The following is a 15,015-nucleotide window of genomic DNA, read 5'->3' as shown; positions in this document are numbered from 1 at the left end:
TGCGGATTTAAACCCCATGATGGACACTTTGTGTTTTACTTCTCATACTGGGTAACGGAACAATTGCAAAAACAGTAGATATCCCACATCGCTGAAACATTGTTCCAATGTAAAATGAAAACTGAACCGGAAAATCGGAAGAGATGACTTTCATCATGGTTTTGAAATTCAACATTTCGGTGGAATCCAGACACAATGAACTTTGTGCCCAGACAAAAGCTTCAAGTACAGTGAAGAGCCATGAGCCTGACGTGATTTGAACACGCAACCTTCTGATCTGGAGTCAGACGCGCTACCGTTGCGCCACAAGCCCAGCTGTAAAAAGACAGCTGTTGCTTGTCCTAGATTCACTTCCTTAGACCTTGATCATATTCAGTGCATTGAAAATCAAACAGGGATCATGAAAGGGAACATGATTTTCCCTCCATTCCTCCTGGCCTTCTTTGCTTTCTGTGGATTTACATCACAAGGACGAGTAGCAAGAAAAGCAAAGAACGAGAGAGCAAACGCACAACAATAAGCCGTGGGAGAAGTTTTTTTTCAAATTTCATAAATAGTTTAAATGAGTGAGAAATACTTTGGCAGTTGGATTCACAATGAACCATAATCTGACTGAGGCCACGAATGCACGAGTTTCGTTTCGTTTTGTTTTTAATTGGTGAGATGTTGCCAACTATGGAGGAGCAGAGGCCCAAATTATACAACTGAAAGTTAGCGGACAGGCAGAAAGAAATAACGATGCAGGGTTTCAAGGAATCACATCATCACACAGTGCAGAAGAGACCCTTCAGCACATCGTGTCTACACCGACACGTGAGAAACACATGACCTACCTACCTACCTAATCCCATTTACCAGCACTTGGCCCACAGACGTGAACGTTATGACGTGCCAAGTGCTCATCATGGTACTTTTTAAAGGATGTGAGGCAACCCGCCTCCACCACCCTCCCAGGCAGCGCATTCCAGACCGTCACCACCCTTTGGGTAAAAAGGTTTTTCCTCAAATGCCCCCAAAACTTCCTGCCCCTCATCTTCAACTCATTGCCCCCTCGTGACTCACCCTTCAACTGAGGGGAACAACTGCTACCTATCCACCCTATCCATGCCCCTCAAAATCTTGTACACCTCGATCAGGTCGCCCCTCAGTCTTCTCTTCCCCAACGAAAACAACCTAAGTCTATCCAACCTCTCTTCTTAACTAAAAGGTTTCATCCCAATCAACATCCTGGTGAATCTCCTCTGCACCCCCTCCAATGCAATCACATCCTTCCTATAATGTGGCGACCAGAACTGCTCACAGTACTCCAGCTGTGGCCTCACCAAGGTTCTATACAATTCCAACATGACCTCCCTACTTTTTTAATCTATGCTTCGATTGATAAAAGCAAGTATCCCATATGCCTTTTTCACCACCCCACTAACATGCCCCTCCGCCTTCAAAGATTTATAGACGCACACTCCAAGGCCCCTTTGTTCCTCAGGGCTTCCTATTGTCATGCCGTTCATTGAATACTTCCTTGTCAAATGGCTCCTACCAAAATGTAACACCTCACACTTTTCAGCGTTAAATTCCATCTGCCACTTATCTGCCCATTTGATCATCCCGTATATATCTTCCTGTAGCCTAAGACACTGAACCTCACTGTTAACCACCCGGCCAATCGATGTGTCGTCCGTAAACTTACTAATCCTACCCCCCACATAGTCATCTATGACGTTCATATACATGACGAATAATAGGGGACCCAGCACAGATTTTTGAAAGATCATTAAAGAATTATCCAGCACGGACTCGGTTGTTCACTTCAAAGAAAAAATGAAAATGCTGGAAACACTCAGCCCATCAGGCATTAACTGCGGAGAGAGATTTTTTAAAATGTTAATGTTTCAAGTTTGTGAACTTATCAGAACTTTTGTATTCGGTAAATAACAATTCGATGTCACACATCAACAATTCCCTGTTTGAGCATCAACATCCGGAATACATTCTCGGTCCCGCTCTCTGGAATCCCCCGCTCCATGTTTGGTCCCAAACTGTAAAGAGGTCAGGAGCCTCCTGGTTCCGATGAAAGTAAACTGGCGCCATCAGGTTGGGCAACACAATAAATAATATAGATGAGATCAGAAAGATTTGCATGTCGGAAGTGTGAGATCATCCACTTAAGACCTCGGAAAGATGTATCAGACGATTGTGTATCTGGTGAGAAGCTGGTGACCCTGGAGGAACTGAGAGGCTGAGGTTCCAAATACAGAAATCACCAAGCACAATGAACAATTACCACGTTTTCTAAAGCCTATTTCAGTAACAAGAAGTAATTTATAGTTTTCATCGACTGCAATTTGCACGTCAATTCATGTTAAGTTGAATAAACGGCATCCGGGATCCTGTTTTTTTTTCAGTAGAAGCATCAAGTACAAAAGCAAGGCAGCTGTGCAGAATCTTTAAAAAAAACATTGGTTCGGTCTCAACTGGAATATTGTGCCCAACAATGATTATCAAAATTAAAAAGAATGTGGCGACATTGGAAACATTTACAAGAATGAATTCATTGTTGAGGAACTTGAATGAGATGAATAGATTGGAAAAACAAACCTGCGGCTGTTCTCAGAGAAGAAAATGTTGAGAGGAGTTTAGATGGGGATTTTCAAAATCATAAGAGGTCTGGACAGAGTAATAGAGAGAAACTGTTTCCATTGTCGGGAGGGCCAAGAATCAGGGCACACCGATTTAAGATGATTGGCAAGATATACACAATTGGACCTGGGGAAGAACTTCGTTTAAGACAGCCTGTGGTTAGGATCTGGAATGCTCTACCTGAGAGGCAGATTCGACAATCGCTTCTAGAAGAGATTCTATAATTTTCCGAAGAATGTAATGTAGAGGCTACGGAGGCATTGAATAACTGAGTTTCCCTGCAGAGAACTAGAACAGGGAACAAGGGCCAAATACTCACCCTCTATGCTGCCATCATTTTGTGTCTCTCTAACGCCAGGAATGAAGCCAGGGATATTTTCGTGTAAAGTGATGGTGAGCATTAGTCTATCAAAAGTACTGGGAAGTTCGGAAGGAGAGAGTAACTGATCCTGCATCCCTCACCCTAATACAAGAATGTAAGATTGTGGAAATAGTCAGCAACTCAAGCAACATCTGTGGAGAGAGAAACTGTGTTTTGTGCAGTGATAGTAGGAGCCTCGGCATCCTCAATGTGTGGGTGTAGAAGAGAGCACGTTGGGTTACTGCTGGGTCAGTGACATTTTTTGTAAGAGGCAGCGGAGGGGAAGTTTTGAGAGCTTATCGTACGGGCAGAAGTGATACCGTTTAAAGTGAATGGACAATTTCACAATCAACACTAATGTAGTTGACAGGACAGATCCACTCAGCCGTCAGTAACTTGACAGAGGATGTCATTCTCTAACAGTTATCGTACTCACTTTCACAGGCGAAAGTTTCCCGGATGGAAATGTTCTGCTTCACCCTGTTAAGGGTGAGCAAGCCGTGGGCGACCTCATCCCTCTGTCGAAAGGGTTGCAGTGGCTGCTCCCCTATTCTTAACTGAAGTTAATTTTACTTCACTGAGGAGAAAAATGACCCACGGTGTAGACCATTTCATCATTTCATCTCTTTTAAACGCAGGAATCATGAAATCCTCCAGGCTAAAGATCTGAAATGTAGCTCAGCCATCTATTTGGTGGCTGACAGTAGAAAGCCTTTCCTGTCTAGATCCGCGATTACAGCTGGTTGGAACCTAAAGATTGCTACAATTGCTGGTAGATTATTGTTGGGCGTGAGCATTAAAGTTATGAGACTAGGGCTGGCAGATCGATTTGATGTAGAAATCAGACATGATCTAAATGAAAGGTGGAACTGATTGGAGGAGCTGAATGTCTTCATATTGATTCACTGCAATGAAATGCACCTCAGTGTTCAGGGTGACCAATGTGTATTGGCTGTTCTATTGTGACAACGGATGAAAAGCCAATTGTCCGAAAGTGAGAAGATGCAATTTGATGTTTTTTCACCCTCTTCTGTTTAATAGCAACATTCGGAATATTTCCCCGGTGCCGCTCTCTGTAATCAACCGCTCCGTGTTTGGACCAAAGCTGTAATGAGGACAGGAGCCTCCTGGTTCTTGCGGAAGTAAACTGGCGCCATCAAGTTGGGTGAAGCTGTAGATAATGCAGCTGCGATCAGATAGGTTTCCATGTAGGAAATGTGAAATTGTTCGCTTAAGGCCTAAAGAAGATGCATCAGATTATTTTTGTGTCTGGGTCTGTTCCACTTAGAGAAGGGGATGCTGAGAGGAATGTACTGAGCGGTGATCATCTGAAAGCCTGTTTGCTGCTAGATGAGGAATTTGGGAACATAGGAAGATAAGTACACTTTTCTTCCGTCAATCGTGTTCAACTCATGACTGGTCCCTATTTTCACTTCATCTATCCACTGTGGTTTCATAATCCTTTAATATCTTTCATCTTAATAACAATAAAAACTTGTACCCAGTTTCAGTATCGGAAACTTTCAGCTGATCCTAAGCTTCAGTAGCAATTTTCAGAAGGTTCCACATTTTTACGAAATTTTGTGTGAAGAAGTGTTTCCTGACGTCACCCTTGAACGGCTTTGCTGAAATTGAATGTTATGTCCTCTTGCTTTGAATTCCCCAAAACAGGGAAAATCGTTTCTCTGTATCTAAACTATCAAGTCCCTTAATCACCTCACATGCCTCAATTCGACAACCTGAACAAAACAAAGGCAGGAACCTGGGTTTTATAAATAGAAGCGTCGAGTACAAAAGCAAGGCATCAATGGAGAATCTTTATAAACATTGAAATAGAAAGAGACTGGAGGCGACAGACATGGACACGGCTGGATGAATGGCCTCCTCCTGTACTATAACCATTCTATGATGCTACGATTCCAACCTACCCCAATTCTTTTAGCCTTTTAGAAACATAGAGGAAGGAGTAGGCCATTCGGCCATTCGAACCAGCTCCGCCATTCAATATCGTCATGGCTGATTCTCTATCTCAACGCCACACTCTCACTCTGTCCCCATGCCCCTTGATGCCTTTCGAGTTCAGAAATCCATTTCTTTCATAAACATATTCACTGACGTGGCCTCTGTGGTAGAGAATTCCACAGCTTTACCACCATCTGAGTGAAGACGTTTCTCCTCATCTCAGTCCTAAATGGCCTACCCCATATCATGAGATTCTTACCCCTTGTTCTGGACCTCCTAGCAAGGAGAAATATCAACTATACATCCAGTCTGTCCAGCCCTGTCAGAAATGTTTCTGTTTCAATGAGATCCTCCCTTATTCTTCTAAACTCTAGTGAATACAGGGCTAGTCGGCCCAATTTTTCCTCATATGACAATCCTGCCATCCCTAGAATCAGTCTGGTGAACTTTTGGTGCACTCCCTCTATGGCAATTATATCTTTTCTTCGGTAAGGAGACCAAAACTGCACATAATACTCCAGGAGCGGCCTCACCAAGGCCCTGCACTGCTGCAGCAAGACATCCTTTCTACTGTGCTCAAGAGACCTTGCAATGAAGGCCAATATACCATGTGCTTTCTTAATTGCTTGCTGGATCTGCGTGCTTGTTTTCAGTGTTTGGTGTACAAGGCCACCCAGGTCCATTTGAACATCAACATTTGCCAATGTATCAACATTGAAATAAAACTCTGCCATTGTGTTTATCCTACCAAAGTGGATAACTTCAACACTTTTCCACCTTATGCTGCATCTACCATGTATTTTGTCACTTACTCAACTTCCATAAATCGCCTTAAAGCCTCTTAGCATCCTCCTCACCACTCACATTTCGACGAAGTTCATTGTCAGATAACATGGAAATATTACATTTGATTCCCTCATCCAAGTCAATGAAATATATTGTGAAAAAGTGGGACCCAAGCACTGATCCCTGTGGTACCCTACTTGTCACTGTCTGCCATTCCGAAAAATACCCATTTGTTCCTACTCTCTGTTTCCTGTCTGCCAACCAATTCTCAATCCACACCAAAATATCACCCCAATCCCATGTGCTTAAATTTTGCACACAGACCTCTTAATTGCACACGAAGTGGTTGATAAAAGCGAGGACGAAGGTGGGATTCGAACCCACGCGTGCAAAGCACAATGGATTAGCAGTCCATCGCCTTAACCTCTCGGCCACCTCGTCACGCAGCTTCGACTTATTAAACCTCCTTCTATGCTTTTTGCATTCATTATCCGTTGGAATAAATGATCATCTTTCGTACAGGTCCTGAATATTCGGCCAGGTGTCTAAAGATGGAAATGTATTTTCTGTCAATAAAATGCATTTCCACCACATCAGATCAGATGCTGTTGTAAATGAGCTGATGTGAATCGTTTAAACACTTCAACATGATATCCAACATGTTTCTCCACAGTGTGAAAACCCACCGCGGAAAGACCGGAACATACAAGCATTTGGCAGCAAGAAGAAACCCTTCCCAGCTCACTGCCAGTGCCCGATCACAGCTAAAGTGTGGGAAATGAAAATAAATCTTTGAAGATCCCAGCTCTGCTTGGCCTTTCAGTCAAGATTTTCACTGAGTTCAATCAGCCTCCCACCTGAATCCAGAAGTAGACAGTTCCCTTATTTGATGCATTCGGATAATTTCAGAGTCCCATAACACGGAGAAACGTTATTTAAACCCTGTGTTCATTTTCTTCACGTGTGTTGAGGTGATGCATTCTCTGCAATGACTTTCCGGGTGTTCAAACTTGGTCCTGATTTCCGGAACTGCCACCACCACAAGCGCGAAAAAATACTGCATTAAAATGCTTGCTGGGCTCGTCCTGGAGATGAAAGCGGGACCTCTTGCATTCGAACTCATTGAAAAGCCCAAAGCGAGAATCGAAGCCCAAGAACAACGAGCCACCTGCACGATAAACTGCTCTCAATGGATCCTTCCATTGCCACCCACAGTGTATCAACCAAAAGCGAATTCCTGTTAATGCTGGAAATCTTTTAGAATGTATTGGAACCGCCGGGGACGACTCCAACCAGTGGAGAGTTTCCCGCCTCATTTCTATTGACTTCAGTTTTGCGAGTCTTCCTTGATGCCACACTCGGTCAAAAGCTTCTTTGGACTCAAGTGCAATCACTTGTACCTCAGGTATTAAGTTCAGCTGCTTTCTCCATGTTAGGACCAAGGCTGCAATGAGTTCAGGAGCTGAGTAACCCTGGCAGATACCAAACTGAGCTTCAGTGAGCAGGTTATTGCTGATTAAGTGCCACTTGGTCGCGCTGTCGAAGAAATTTCCACCCCGTTTCTTGATGAACGAGAGGAGACTGATCGGGCGGTTTTCGCCGGTTGGGTTTTCCTGTTTTTTGTGGACAAGACAGACCTGAGCAATTTCCCACATTGCCGGGTAGATGCCAGTCTTGTAGCTGCACTGGAACAGCTTGGCGAGGTGCGAGGTTATTTCTGGATCACAGGTTTTCAGTGCTGCTGCAGGAATGGTGTCAGGGCCCAAAGCCTTTGCAGTTACTCGTGCCTTCAGCCATTTCTTGATTTCACTTGGAGTGAATGGAGCTGGCTGAAGACTGACATCTGTGATGCATTTCCCCAACTTTGCACAAAAGCAGAACTGAGGGAATCACAAACGTGGCTCCATGAAACTGATCAGCTAAGCGGTGAAAGGCGACTGTGTTTATCACAAACGGGTCCCATTAAATTCAGAAACAGGTTTGCTGCAAAAGTAGCCATGACCATGTGCGATGCACACACAGGTTTCTGATCTGCAATTAGATGTGCTCCCGCTGTGACGCTTACATACCCGTGAGTTGAGAAGGTTTTGGCGCTATCTGGTTGAGGTAATTGAGTTGATTAATAGGTCTTAATGCGGAGAAACAATTTCCTCTGGTGGGGGAATACAGAACAAATGTATATAATCTTAAACTTAGAATTAAGACATTTAGCGGTGACGTCAGGAAACAATTCACTCAAAGGATGAAGAAGGATGTTTGTAGGACAATCCCTGTGTACCGATTTGCCGAGAGCTTATGGCAATAAACTGATGGTTAGTTGGGCTATGGACCCCCTCTTTCTCAAGAAAAACATCGAAATCTGGAGGGAACGGAAACGAGGTGATGGCTGTCCTTTGTCATTATGCGGTTATGTTCTCTAATATAAGCGGAGGACAGTCGGTGACTGTAAAACTGGTATCCTTAGGTCGCTGTTTAAATTCTCGCTCGAAGCATTGCTTCTATCAGCTGAAATAGCTCAGTTGGTAGAGCGTTAAACTGAAAATCTAAAGGTCACTGTTTCAATTCCGGGTTTCGGCAAAGAGTTGCAAGATGACTCTCCTGAGCATCTCCGGTTTTGTGTTTCCCGGTCGCTTAGTGAGGGTGCCTGTCTCTTTTGGGGAGACGCAGTCCCATTTCTGAGGGCAGCGGATACTTGCCCTCCCCGCTTGCGCGTGTCCAGCTCTGTGCCCGCTGGTCCACGTTACTGGAATAAAGATCGGTTTAACTTCTAAAAAAATTTGAAAAAGCGCTGGTCAACTCATCCCCCATTAAACTATCGCAACTAACCTACAAATCTCAGATGCAGCAGCATATGCGTGCTTGGCCCAAAAGTCGATGGATCGAACCCATTCTCTGCTACTTATATTGGCACAGCAATAATTCCTCCCTAGGAAGAAGCATACAAAAGGGAGGACGAGGCATCCATGGCTGAAAAGGGAAGTCGGACAGCATAAGAGTTATAAGAGAAGCATACAATGCGGCGAAGAGCAGTGGGAAACCAAGGGATTGGGAGGCCTCCAAAGACCAACGGAGGACAGCTAAAAAAGAAATAAGGAGTGATAAGAGTAAACATGAGGGGAAACTAGCCAGTAATATAATAGAAGATTGCAAGAGATTTTTTTTTAGATATATAAAGGGTAAGAAAGAGGCAAAGGCGGATATTGGGCCGCTGGAAAATGACGCTGGAGAAGTAGTAGTGGGGAACAGAGAAATGGCGGAGGAACTGAATAGGTACTTTGCGTCAGTCTTCACGGTGGAAGACACGAGTAATATCCCCAAAGTTCAAGAGAGTCGAGGGGCAGAGCTGAGTATGGTGGCCATTACCAAGGAGAAGGTGCTAGGAAAACTGAAAGGTCTGAAGGTGGATAAATCACCTGGACCAGATGGATTACACCCCAGAATTCTGAAGGAGATAGCTGAAGAGATAGTGGAGGCGTTAGTGGTGATCTTTCAGGAATCACTGGAGGCAGGGAGGGTCACAGAGGACTGGAAAATCTCTAATGTACCCCCCCTCCCCCGCCCCGTTTAAGAAGGGAGTGAGGCAAAAGACGGGTAATTACAGGCCGATTAGCCTGACCTCGGTCGTTGGTAAGATTTTAGAGTCCGTTATTAAGGATGAGATTTCAGAATACTTGGAAGTGCATGGTAAAATAGGGCAGAGTCAGCATGGTTTCATCAAGGGGAGGTCATGTCTGACAAATCTGTTAGAATTCTTTGAGGAGGTAACGATTAGGTTAGACACAGGAGAGCCAATGGATGTTGTCTACTTGGACTTCCAGAAGGCCTTTGACAAGATGCTGCACAGGAGGCTGCTCAGTAAGATAAGAGCTCATGGTGTTAGAGGCAAGGTACTAGCATGGATAGAAGATTGGCTGTCTGGCAGGAGTCAGAGAGTGGGGATAAGGGGGCCCTTCTCAGGATGGCGGCTGGTGACTAGTGGAGCTCTGCAGGGGTCAGTGTTGGGACCACAACATTTCACTTTATACATGAATGATTTAGATGAAGTAACTGAGGGCAGTCTGGCTAAGTTTGCAGATGATACAAAGATAGGTGGAGGGACAGGTAGTATTGAGAAGGCTAGGAGGCTGCAGAAGGATTTAGACAGGTTAGGAGAATGGGCAAAGAAGTGGCAGATGGAATATAACGTGGGGAAGTGTGATGTCATGCACTTTGGTAGGAAGAATAGAGGCATAGATTATTTTCTAAATGGGAAGAGAATTCAGAAATCTGGAGTGCAAAGGGACTTGGAAGTCCTAGACCAGGTTTCTCTTAAGGTTAACTTGCAGGTTGAGTCGGTAATTAGGAAGGAAAATGCAATGTTGGCATTTATTTCGAGAGGACAGGAATATAAAAGAGGGGATGTGCTGCTGAGGCTTTATGAGGCTCTGGTCAGACCACATTTAGAATATTGTGAGCAATTTTGGGCCCCGTATCTCAGGAAAGTTGTGCTGGCCCTGGAGAGGGTCCAGAGAGGTTCACGAGAACGATCCCAGGAATGAAAGGCTTAACATATGAGGAACGTTTGAGGACTCTGGGTCTATACTCGATGGAGTTTAGAAGGATGAGCGGGGATCTGGTTGAAACTTACAGATTACTGAAAGGCCTGGATAGAGTGGACGTGGGGAAGATGTTTCCATTAGTAGGAGAGACTAGGACCCGAGGGCACAGCCTCAGAGAAAAGGGACCACCTTTTAGAACAGAGATGAGGAGAAACTTCTTTAGCCAGAGAGTGGTGAATCTATGGAATTCATTGCCACAGAAGGCTGTGTAGACAGGTCATTGAGTGTATTTAAGACCGATATAGATAGGTTCTTGATTGGTAAGGGGATCAAAGGTTACGGGGAGAAGGCGGGAGAATGAGGTTGAGAGACTTATCAGCGATGATTGAATGGTGGAGCAGACTCCATGGGCCAAATGGCCTAATTTGTGCTCCTATGTCTTATGGTCTTATATGTTCCCAGCTGCTGATTCGTTGATCAACCATTGGGAATGTAAATCCTGAAAATCCGCCGATTGATTCATTTCATTGGTGCTTTGGTTAACATTAATCGAGGGTAGTGGAATTGTAATCTATCATTTCCCTCTGGTTTATTCTGCTTTATTCGTGTTCGTATCTGTCAGTGATGAGATCGAGAAGTGAGCTCACTGCAGTCATGCGGCGGGCGGATCTTATGAGTATGAGAAATATTTACCCTTTCCTTTTAAATTCAGATCAGAATGTATCACTGAAACACAGAAAATGCTGTTTTATCTGCTCGAAGGAGGCTTTAATGACTCACTGAAAAGATATAATTTGACCTTTCAGTAAGCTCTTTGTCTGCAGCAGTTTCTGGTGGTTTTCCTCAGTCACAGAATCACACAGAATCACACAGTGTAGAAGAGGCCCTTCAGCCCATCACGTCTGCACCGACACTTGAGAAACACCTGACCTACCTACCTAATCCCATTTACCAGCACTTAGCCCATAGCCTTGAATGTTGTGACGTGCCAAGTGTTCATCCAGGTACTTTGTAAAGGATGTGAGGCAACCCGCCTCCACCTCCCTCCCAGGAAGTGAATTCCAGACCGTCACCACCCTCTCGGTAAAAAGGTTTTTCCTCACGTACCCCCTAAACCTCCTGCCCCTCACATTGAACTTATGCCCCCTTGTGACTAAACCTTCAACTAAAGGGAACAGCTGCTCCCTATCCACTCTGTCCATGCCCCTCATTATCTTGAACACCTCTAACAGGTCGCCCCTCAGTATTCTCTGCTCCAAGGCAAACAACCCAAGTCTATCCAACCTCTCTTCCTAACTGAAATGTTTCATCCCAGGCAACATCCTGGTCAATCTCCTGTGCACCCCCTCCAGTGCAATCACATCCTTCCTATAATGTGGTGAACAGAACTGCACACAGTACTCCAGCTGTGGCCTCAATAAGGTTCTATACAACTCCAACATGACCTCCCTAATTTTGTAATCTATGCCTCGATTGATATAGGCAAGTGTCCCAAATGCCTTTCTCACCACCCCACTAACCTGCCCCTCTGCCTACAGAGATCTATGGAAACATCAGCCAAGGTTCCTTTGTTCCTCAGAACCTCCTAGTGTCATGCCATTGATTCAATACCTCTTTGTCAACTTACTCCTTCCGAAGTGTATCACCTCACACTTTTCAGGGTTAAATCCCATCTGCCACTTATCTGCCCATTTGACCATCCCGTCTATATCTTCCTGTAGCCTAAGCCACTCAGCCTCACTGTTAACCACCCGGCCAATCTTTGTGTCATCCGCAAACTTACTAATCCAGGATGTAACTCTCCAATTGGATACTTCAGGTCGCTCATATCTTACACTCTGAACACCTTCGTGTGAGGAACAGGTCGGGTGGGAATTGGGTCTTTGTTGATTTGAGCAAACAGAGCAATGCAGCAATGAGAAGCTCCTCACCCCCCGGCGGCTTGGGGAAGGATGGCACTCAGATACAGGAACGTGACAGGTGCTGAAAAATGGAAAATCACATCGACTGTTTTAAAGCAGTGACGATGAATGTGGAACTCAGAACCATTTGTACAGAATGCAATGGATTTAGTGGCCGAGCAGATGCGACAGAAGCGTCAGGATGGCCGAGCGGTCTAAGGCGCTGCGTTCAGGTCGCAGTCTCCTCTGCAGGCGTGGGTTCGAATCCCACTCCTGACACTAATTTTCCTTCAGCAACTTCCAAACCCGAGGCCTCCAACACTTGGAAGGAAAAGGGCAGCAGATGCATGAGAACACCACCAGCAGCAAGCTCCCCTCCGAGCCACAAACCATCCTGACTTGGAACTGGATCGCCGTCCCTTCACTGTCGCTGGGGCAAAACCCTGGAACCCCCTCCCTAACAGTACTGTGGGTGTACCTACACCACATGGACTGTAGCGGTTCAAGATGGCAGCTCATCGCCAGCTTCTCAAGGACAATTTCGGTTGGGTAATAAATGCTGGGCGAGCCATCGACGCCCACATCCCGTGAAAGAATAAAACAAAATCTCTTGGTCACCGATACACAGCTCATTTCACTGATCGATTTCAGCAACAGCTCCAAAATTTAATAAAACTCCCCAAAGCGCTTCAAAGGAGATTTATCAAGCAACATTCGACATCGAGTCACATATTTGGACAACTGAACAAAACCTTCGTAAAACTGGAAAATATTAAGGGGGCGTTAAGGGGGAGAGTGAACTGGGGATGTTTCTAGATGGAATTGCAGAACTAAGGGCTCAGACAGCTGAAGACGTGGCCGCTAATGATGAAACAATGAAAAGTGTAAATGAGCAAGAGGACAGAGATAGATTCAGGAAAGAGAAAGGGAGATTTCTGGGAATGGAACTGGAACTCCAGTTCAGCCAATGAGAAATCTCCACCTCAAACACTAATGTTCAGGGCCGCTCATTCCATGTGTCCAGTTGGAAACCTGTCTGAAGGAACATGCAGTGTGACAGAGCGCCTGTGATAATCCTCCATTCCCTGATCTAAAGTTGTAACAGGAGCTGTTCATTACAGCTGTCTAAACCGCGATGGCCTTGATATTCAGTGGTGCAGATTCACATTATCATTTGAAATCTTTCTGAAAGCTGAGCAGACTGACTCTGGTCAGCATCTTTAAAGGTTTTGGTTTTGTCCTGCAATAACCCTCAGTGCAGGAAAGGCAGCTCATTGTCCTTTGGCACAAAAGCAAAATAGTGCGGATGCTGGAAATCTGAAACAACGCCAGAAAATGCTGCAAATGCTCAGCACATCTGGCAGCATCTGTGGAGAGTGAAACAGATTCACGTTTCAGGTCTTTTGGGTGCAAGTTCGCGTCCCGAAATTTAAACTGTTTCACTCTTCACAAATACTACCAGATCTGCGAAGGGTTTCTAGCATTTCCTTGCGGGTAATTGAACATCGTTAGGTTCTGTGGATTAATTGGTTAAAACACCTGCCGAGTAAACAGGAGATCCTGGGTCCAAATCCCAGCAGAACCTGACTTCGTTGGATTTCATCTGGGCAGTTGGGCACTTGCTTTATAACAGGGCCAAACCTGGAATTTAAGGTTAAAATGGTCTCTCCTTTTACAGTGGACTATCTGCAAAGGCTTTAACAATGACAAGTTTTCCTTTCTGTGACTGTCGAAGAAGAGACCTTGTGGAAGTTACCACACACAATGAGAAACTCTCCCCAGTGTGCCGCTACTGGAAGAGCTGGGCTCTATTCTATTTAACAATTGATGCCCAGAACACGAACATCGAGATTTTGAAAAGACAAGGGGAACATCACCGGGTCAGAATTCAAACATCATCCTGGGAAATAAGAGGAAGAGAGATGAAAGCAGATTACTGTATGAACGTTGGAACAAACAGTTTCTGAATCCTGTTTTCCGGGAACTCACTGAATATCTGTGACTAACCTGTTTCCCACTCCGGTTAAAATACTGAATATTCTGCATTTACATCGGGGCGGAAATTTGGTTTATAATTCATTTGTGAACAAAAGTATCAAGTGTTTAGGTGTTGTTAAGCTGGCAGCACGTAACAATTTCAAAGAGTTATCCACATGACCTGGTCAACACGTTCCAATTAACTTTAATCTTTCCCAAAGAGGAATATTAGGTATTACTCCAGGAAAATCCCAAAGCATTTAGGATGGATGCCCTACAAAAAATCAGGACTTTCAAAACACCTTAACCACCCACAATTCCTTCAAATGAAATGTGTTCGCTGTTGTATTGGACCCAGAAACCGCTCTCGGCATTAATCTCAGTGAAGCAGAGTGTGACCGTGTTGTATCTGTCAGTGTGGAGGTGACCAGTTCGGGGTCACTATCGGCCGCTTCCAGCCGAGACTAAGGCACGATGCAAGGGGGAGGTTTTCCCCCGAGATTAGGAAGATATTGTCAGTCGGGAAAAGGGACAAATCAAAAGGAACCAAAGAATAAACCCCAGGGCCCAGATTGGAGAATCTGCAGATTCCCTTTGGGAAAGTGAATGGGAGCAGAATGAAGGGTGAACATTCCCGCTGCCCAGAAGCGGTGAAGACACAGCTCAGTCAGCCCGTCCCCCTCCATTCTCACACTGGAACATTCTCACATGGAAATTGTTTAACCCAGTGAAATAAATCCTTACAGCCGATAATTTATACAACTGATTGAAGGAATGTCGAGCGTGGTTACCGAGTGACGGTCAAAAGTTTAACATTTGTTCCGTTCAACCAAACTGCGATGAAATGTGATTT

At 44.8% G+C, this 15,015-nt stretch overlaps 4 non-coding genes across 4 annotated transcripts; 2 read left to right on the top strand and 2 right to left on the bottom strand.

The window, feature by feature from the left end:
• Positions 1-241: 241 nt before the first annotated feature.
• On the bottom strand, positions 242-313 carry trnaw-cca (transfer RNA tryptophan (anticodon CCA)). Its single transcript has one exon. It is a non-coding gene; the product is annotated as a tRNA-Trp (tRNA).
• Positions 314-6,105: 5,792 nt separating this feature from the next.
• trnas-gcu (transfer RNA serine (anticodon GCU)) lies at positions 6,106-6,187 on the bottom strand. The gene has a single exon. It is a non-coding gene; the product is annotated as a tRNA-Ser (tRNA).
• A 2,063-nt stretch (positions 6,188-8,250) lies between these two features.
• On the top strand, positions 8,251-8,323 carry trnaf-gaa (transfer RNA phenylalanine (anticodon GAA)). The gene has a single exon. It is a non-coding gene; the product is annotated as a tRNA-Phe (tRNA).
• A 4,058-nt stretch (positions 8,324-12,381) lies between these two features.
• On the top strand, positions 12,382-12,464 carry trnal-cag (transfer RNA leucine (anticodon CAG)). Its single transcript has one exon. It is a non-coding gene; the product is annotated as a tRNA-Leu (tRNA).
• The last annotated feature ends 2,551 nt before the right edge of the window (positions 12,465-15,015 follow it).

Source organism: Cetorhinus maximus, chromosome 31, assembly GCF_964194155.1.
Source record: "Cetorhinus maximus chromosome 31, sCetMax3.hap1.1, whole genome shotgun sequence".
Classification (NCBI taxonomy): domain Eukaryota; kingdom Metazoa; phylum Chordata; class Chondrichthyes; order Lamniformes; family Cetorhinidae; genus Cetorhinus; species Cetorhinus maximus.
Note: the sequence above shows the minus strand (reverse complement) of the source record. Positions and strands in the feature narration are given on the sequence as shown.